Source organism: Microtus ochrogaster, unplaced genomic scaffold (genome assembly GCF_000317375.1).
Source record: "Microtus ochrogaster isolate Prairie Vole_2 unplaced genomic scaffold, MicOch1.0 UNK11, whole genome shotgun sequence".
Classification (NCBI taxonomy): Eukaryota; Metazoa; Chordata; class Mammalia; order Rodentia; family Cricetidae; genus Microtus; species Microtus ochrogaster.
Genome location: NW_004949109.1, coordinates 1,525,420 through 1,533,167, shown reverse-complemented (window position 1 = coordinate 1,533,167; position 7,748 = coordinate 1,525,420). Strand labels below are relative to the sequence as shown.

Here is a 7,748-nt window from a genome sequence, read left to right as displayed (position 1 = left end):
CCTTTTCCTCTCCCCCCTCCCCCCCTCTCTCTCACACACACATATTCACACCCCCTACCTAACCAGCAAAAACCCAATAGACCAACCTTGGAAGCAGGAAAGGAAGCCAGCTGCAACAGGTTTGCTGGCATTCAACTTGTCAGATGGAGCAACCCACGCCAAAGGAGCACAAGTTGAAGCCTGTGTTGTAACACCAGCAGAATCCCATCTGCAGCCAATAGCTCAGGGTAGGAGACTCACCTGTGTCTGTTGGGGATGGTGGACAGGAGGCACGAGGACCCTGCAAAACGCAGCAAGAGCTTCATGAGGAGGGCCTGTGAAGGCCGCAAACTCAGCCTCCAGTTCATCCCCGCACTACTACCTCACTTCGTGATCCATGTTTCTGTGCTCCTTACCAGGCCTCAAAATTGCTACTTGACCAAATTTCTCCTGGGGAGTGGAGCTGGAGAGACTGCGTGCTGCCTCGACAGAAGTCAAACCTTCTCTGCACCCTGTCATTTCAGAACAGCGTGGAGAGGGATTTCTGGGTAACAGTGAGGCCAATGACTAGCCTCCAGGGGCAATGATTTATGTTGGAAAAAAATGCCATAAGTTTGCAAAATGGCTAACATCAGAGGCCTTCAAATCTCGGGGGGGTGGGGAGACAACAAAGATTAGGGTTTGGTGGTAATACAGAAGGGTTGAGAGGGTGTTAATTTATCAATCTGGAAGTCTGGGACCCTGCCAGACTCAGGAGCTGTCAAATCAAGTGTGCACTCCAGTTAGAATACTTATGTCATAATGATTCAGAAGACCCTTCTTTTTTTTATAAGTCCAACTTATAAAAATTCATGGAGAGAAGAAGCGGAATAGGGCATTTTGTGCTGCAATTGGGGAAAGAAAATGCAGCACATCTCACTGTATTTCTTTTAGCACTTGCTTACAATGGATTTAGAAATGAGGACCATTTGAGAATTATTGCTGAAACCGGAGAGAACGTAACTAGAAAGCCAATAGCTGTCAGCGTGACACACAGACATCAGGCTAAGAGGGTGATCATAATATTTGCTGTCCCCTGCTGTCCTCAGCCGCATGAGATAGCAGCTGTTATTATGCCCATTTTATATGCAGAGGAACTGGTGCTCGGAGATGTCAAAATATTCCCTCAAACAGATTCATTCCCAGTGTCCAGTAAGCCAGGGTCTTACCAGCTCCTCCTGTGTCATTGCTAAATCCCTTAGGCTCGTGTCTCTTTCAAGATGGTTTCTTTCTTTCTTTTTTTTTTCTGTGTCACACTGCCACATTCTTTCTGTCAAACCCTCCAGCCCTGCTATGGCAACTCTTCTTTGAGAGTACATTACGCCATCCCCACCTTCATTATGCCCTCAGCTATCTGGATGCGAAATCACAGGGTATTAGCCCATCGTCTTCTGTCTTGAACCCTCAGCGATTGCAGGGACCTATTAGTTGCTAAATTCATGCCCAGTGGACTGGCACAGAACTTATCTGTAGCTTAAGGAATTGAGAAGATACTAATGAAGGGCTTGAGAAGTAACTAGTTGGGCAAGTGCTTGCCCACTGTGCCCCAAGGCTTGGATTTGCCACCCAGCGTCATCATATAAACTAGGTGGTAGTTTATGTCTCTAATCCCAGTAGTTAGGAGGTGGAGACAGCCAGATCCAAGTTCATAGTCATCCTCAGCTGAAGAACAAGTTTGAGACCAGCCAGGGCAACAAGAGACCCTGGGTCAACAGAAGGAGGGGAAATGTTCATGAAGACATTTTACAGACCGGCTAATTAATTTATCTGGAGATTATAATCTACTAGTCTTGGTGTGAAAACTTTCAAACTTTAGTGTTTATATTGTTAAATGTTTAGTGTTTAGCTCAAGATACCTTTTTTTCCAGGATTCTGTATTAAACCTAGATCCCCATGCATGCCAATCAAGCACCCTACCACTGAGCTACACCTTCATCTCACACTATTAGAAGAAATGAATGAACAAATATACCATGAGAGGCCCATAGATAATGGAATATATGTCGTATAAATCATTTATTTGCCAACCCCTGCTTCATGAACCACAGCTTGCCCACAGTTAATGGCCGCATCTACTTTCTCTATGAGGAAGCAACGATTTGAAAAATGAAGATTGATTGAACAGCAGTATCTCCACAGATACCCATTTATCATCATCAATGACCCTGGAATGATAAGCATTTCAAAATCCTTTACAGGAATGAAATTCATTATTCACAAAACCCGTGGCAGGTGTGTCAAGGAGGTGAGGTCTCGGGATTCAGCATTTCCCTTCTCCCGCCTGCCTGTTGCTCAATCTCGTCCCAATCGCCAGGATCTTAGGTAAGCATTTCTCACAGTGAAGCAGCACCGAGAACTCTCCACACCATCTTCAGAGGACCCCTGACAGCCCTTGACCACTGAGCGCTTTCCAATTGCAGATAAAAGATCAAAATGAAGTTTATTTGTTTTACCTTTTGCTTTATTTGTTTTGCCTTGCTTCAAAGAATTTCTTCAGAGGCATTGCTAAGTGAAATGGGTGCATGTGTTCACAGGAGCAACTGAATGAAAAACTGCAAAATGCCCCTTTCGAGAGATGCTATCTATGCAGTTTTTAAAATCCGGCCGCTTCTGTATCTTGTGTGCTATAAACACAGTACCTCCATGAGCAGGCTAGAGGAGGTGTCTGTCCCGTGAGATGTAACACAGTTGGTTGTAGTCTTACCCCTCCCATTCATCTACGCTGGTTGAGATTTTTAAGTATTGGCTTTACATATACTTATTGCTTTCTGTGTCGTTCTTTCCTGCCTAATTAGTCACTTCCTCAATATCGCCCCTGCAAATGTATATCAAATTTGATATTGTCAACTGGGGAGATGGCTCAGATCTTCCTGCACAAGTGTGAGTGACCAGCACCCTCATAAGAGTGCTGCTGGATGTGGTAGCAGCATCTGTAGCTCCAGCACCACAGGTGGTAGGAGGCAGGTTATGGAGACATGTGATCACAGGGTCTTCTTAGTTCAATGAAATACCCTGTCTCAAAAAAAAAAGTTGGAAAGCAATTGAGGAAAACACCAACATCAACTTTGGGCCTCTACACTCAAACATGTAATTCCTCCTATACACACAGGTACACAGGCAAACACATACATGCGTGTGTGCACACATACACACACAATAGGTAGAGTACATCAATATTCAAAGATGTGACAGGCTTGGACCACAAAAAAAGTGAGTGTATATGACTCTCCTGTCAGCCTCCATCTAAGGAAACATATAAAAAGGAAGTCTGATTTTGTTCATCTTTCAAACAGTCCACATGAAATATTATCTCCCCGCTACAAACAGAAACCATGCCCTTTAAAAAAGTTGAGAACAGTGGAGGGAAAACTGTGTAAGAACAGTTAATCCTAGGGAACATACCTCCCTCAGGTCACCTCGGGGTCAATGCTTTCTAGCTCATTCACTGCCAACTGCCAGGCTAATTGTGAAGAGTAGACCAGTGTTGTGTGTTGAAGGTCTCTCCACAGCTCTGTAGTTCAAGGCTGCCCCTGACTTGGCATGAGCTAAACTTTAAAAGCAAAGAAAGCCAGTGGGTATCTGTTAAAAGAAAAAAAAACCAAAACGCTTTAAAAAACGATCCTGATACCCCAAGAGTCTCAGGGAAGGGGGGTGGGCAGGGCAGCTCTAGCAGCGTTAGCCCAGTGGAACTCTGCGGGTATAAGTTGCGACAAAAGAATTTTCCCAGCAGCAGGAAGATATTCATCATGTTATATAAGTGGCATTATAAAACAGATAAAACACCTAGTCCAAAAAGCAATAAGCGAGTCTTCTGGAACTAGGTTGATGCTGCAAAACTCCAGATTATAAATCGTGTTTACACAAGACTAAGCTTGGAAGAAGTGAAACTGCTCTGAGCAGGGAAACATTAGACTATGTGTTCCATCACAGACTAACAGGCATGTAGATCTTTGGGTTATGGATTTGGCTACCCGGGAATATATCAAATGATTGGAAAACGGTGCTCCTCTGTGGAAAGTCTTTTGCGAACAGCATCCAGAGTTTAGCTCCATGAGCCAGAGCCATGGCTTGCATTTCGGTCCTGGTGATAAGCTGCCCTTCGCGCTGTGTCTATGGATAGAAACTGCCCTGCAAAGGCTCCCAGGGCCAAGCAACGAGTACAAGGGTCGTGAGATATGCAGACATCAGTTGTGAGGACCATGGCCTTGCCATCAGGAGCAGCTGCCTGCCTTGCTGTTGAGAGGAAACTGGAGGAAAATTCGATGAAAGGAGGCAGAACTGTAGGACTTTAGTGTAAAAACATTACATTTTTTTTCACATACTGAACTAACTCAAACATATTAAAACACTGCATACACAGAATCATCCAAGCGCATCTCCTAGGTAGTACCAGAACGTGTTTTATCAATATGGGATCCTTTCTTTGGCCTCTAAAACATGATTGTGACATAATCAATGCCCCTCTTGTGGTAAAGGAGATACCAGGAAATGCCCATCACTTTCCCTGAGGAGACAACTCTGTTATCTTTGGGTCTCCTAACCATGGGTCATGTAATAGGGTGAATGGTGCCCCCTGCCCTGAAAAAGATACGTCTATATTATATTCGCTGGAGCCTGTCAATGGAACTTTATTTTGAATATAATCTGAATGTAATTAAATCAGAGACCTTTGTATGAGATCACCCTGGAATACTTACGTAAACCTTATATTTAATAACCTAGTGGAGGACACACAGAGGATAGACTGATGGATATGGCAACATTTAGAGACTGAACAGAGAATGATTACGGGATCTCAAGACACACATAGTACACGAATGCACTAGAAGCTAGACAAAGAATTGCTCCTGGAACCTTCAGAGGCAGTGTAGCTCCGAGGATATTGTCACTTTGTCCTTCTGGTTCTCAAAACGGTGACGACAAAAGTGTGGCTCTATTGTCATGAGTAAGCAAACCTAAAGTAACATTTTATGGCTGCAATAGGAGGCTTACACAGGTTAGTAGCATCGTGCCTCTTCTTGGGGTTTCTGTAAGCAAACTCCCACCACCTGCTATACAAATGTCCCCCTGAGGATTGCTACTTTAGTAAGACGTTACACCCCAAACTACAAAACAGCTTCTCTATGTAAACTGGAGTCTTCATGACATCACAATTAAACAAGATATTCCCCAAACCCAAGGAAACTGGTAATCTACAGAGAATGATGTCATTTGGGAGAGAGTCACATTGAAAATGAAGCACATCTTGGCTGCTTGGAGTCTGAACTAGGGAGGCAGCTTGTGTAGTAATGGGACCATCTCTGATGTCTGACATGGGAGTTGTTCTTTATTCCTTTCTTCTACCCCAAATGTCAGGATCATCATCAAGACGTTTCTAATGGAAGCAGAGGTTGTTGGGACAGTAGCTGAGTTTCATATGCCAGTTTATCATGTCATGTAGACCAGAATTCATGTCTCCTTCAAGTCCCTATGGGCCTTTCTAACTTCTTTGTCAAAATACAATATGTTTTGATTAATTCTTCGAGAATTTCATTTGTCGTATTTTTATAGGACTCATTCCCTCTCTAACTTCTTTTAAGGCTTCCTTGCGCACCCAACATCCGTGCGTACTTCTGCTTTCGGTCAGCTATCTAGACCTTGGAATAAAAGATGGCCATTATCTCTCAAGAAGCTTGTCTTTGAATGGAAGAGGCGGGGTGGAACAAAAGAGTTATTGAGGCAGATGATTACAAGCACACCATGCTGATTTTGCTGTCTTTATCGTTTGCTGCTTGTGCTGCTACCAATCAAGCCCATGACCCTGAACATGCTAGACATTGCTTTAGCGTTAATCCATATCCCCAACACCACAGCTCTATGGAATGAAGGAAGAGTAAGTGATATTGGCTGGGCAGTAAGTGTTGTTATAGTGCTAAGTAATCTCATTATAACCTTGTGGTACATCTATGTTCGTCAGGGAAAGACTGGTCAAGAGACACCTTTCTAAGCCACCTTCTCTGATCCCACATCTTGTTCCATGTTTCCACTGGGCCATTGCTCCAACTACTATATTTGTGTTACTCTTTGGTCGCCTTTCCCATAAGCCTTGACTCCTTGAAGCCAGGGAGCCCTCCAAACTGAAAAAGTTCCATCCCTGTGGGTCATCTTGGCTGTACCCATCAGCACCAAGCACCAGCTTTCCGTGTTTGGGTGGTTTCATTTCTCTAATGCCTGGTTTCTTCCTCTATACAATGGGTGTCATGGAAAGACAAATAACAAATATACAATGTTATAACAAATAGCATTGTAAATGTGGAAAATACCTTTGCTTCAGAGTAAGGAAAGTGGTCATTAGCTGCGTTTTAATTATAAATCTTGTAGTTATAGCATGAAACCCTCATCTGAGCATTCACTAGATTTGCAAGAATGTTTAGTTTGAGTGTAATTGAAATGACCTGAATAGACTCAAAATAGATGGCTTTTGCTTTGATGTGTCACCACGGGGTCTGTGTGAAGTCACCATGCAGGTGAGTATGGGACAGTCTGAAAGAAATGAACCAAGAACCTGCACCAGGTGTGGCCAGCATGGCACTGGATGATACTCAGTGTCACTCACTAGTCATAAACCTTAGTTACTGTGACATGCTGGCCTGCGCCCAAGCATCTCTTCACCCAAGCATCTTTGCTCAGACAAAGATGACGGACAGCTCTGCTCAGGGGCTGTGTACTCCGAGCTCACAGATGTGTTATCTCCCTGGCTCTATTGCCTCAAAGAAAGGGAGGTTCCAAGCTCAGCTAGAACAAGAATGTTTCCAGAACTTCAAAACACTACCAGCAGGTTTCACGAGGAGGGCTGATGACAGTATAATTCCTATGGACAAGTCAGTAGAAGGAAAGTTTCAGGGCAATTTTGAATTCATTCAGTGGTTTAAGTTTTTTTATGTGAATTTTGATGAAAAACATTATGATGTGTAACTGCTTGACAAGGTCAAGAAACCGCAACGGCTCCCTCCCTGTTGCTTCAGCTTTGAATGAATGAAAGGAGCCTTTCCGTTCTCACACGGCAACCCCACAGATCATGTCAACACAAGAAACTGCCACAGCTCCTAAGTTGGTCCTGGAGGGCTAAGAAAGAGCTGGAGAAGTGTGGGCAGCCAGGATGCCAAAGCTGCCAAATTGATGCAGCCAGTCAAGGAGAAGTTTCCTGTCAAAGCTGAGGGACATACTTAGATTGGCCAGGAGAATGTTGGGATGTGACCCATATTGCAGAGGACTGTAGACATCTGCCATGCTCCAGATGAAGGCTTTGTGATACCCAATGAAGGGGATCTGCATGAACACCCTGACCCAATACTCTTCATTGTGACTCCTTTACTTAGCTCTAAAACACTCCCATTTTGCTCTTCACCAGCAAAACTGAACTTTTGCACTGTATTTTGCAGAAGTTCTGCAGCCTTCCAAACAGTTTGTAACAGGGCAGTATTGACATCTGGTTTGTTCACTGGGGAATGAAGAGGCTAGGACAGGGGGAAGGCTGACTGCTGGCCACACCAACTGACAGAGAAGGTGACTTAATGTAATACATCGATGTGCCAATGGCTGTAGAGAACTGTAAAAAGAAATGAATGAAATTTTAAGCTAGTGTGAAATCTTGGCAGAAACCATTTTCATAACTAATTACCTCAAGATAATTTATAAAACGATTCCATATTTCAAGATATAAAGTGTAACATGGCAGATTTTATGTGTCT

General features: G+C 43.7%; 1 pseudogene; it reads left to right on the top strand.

The window, feature by feature from the left end:
* LOC101984243 overlaps nt 1–7,509 on the top strand; it is a 39,082-nt pseudogene extending 31,573 nt beyond the window's left edge.
* The last annotated feature ends 239 nt before the right edge of the window (nt 7,510–7,748 follow it).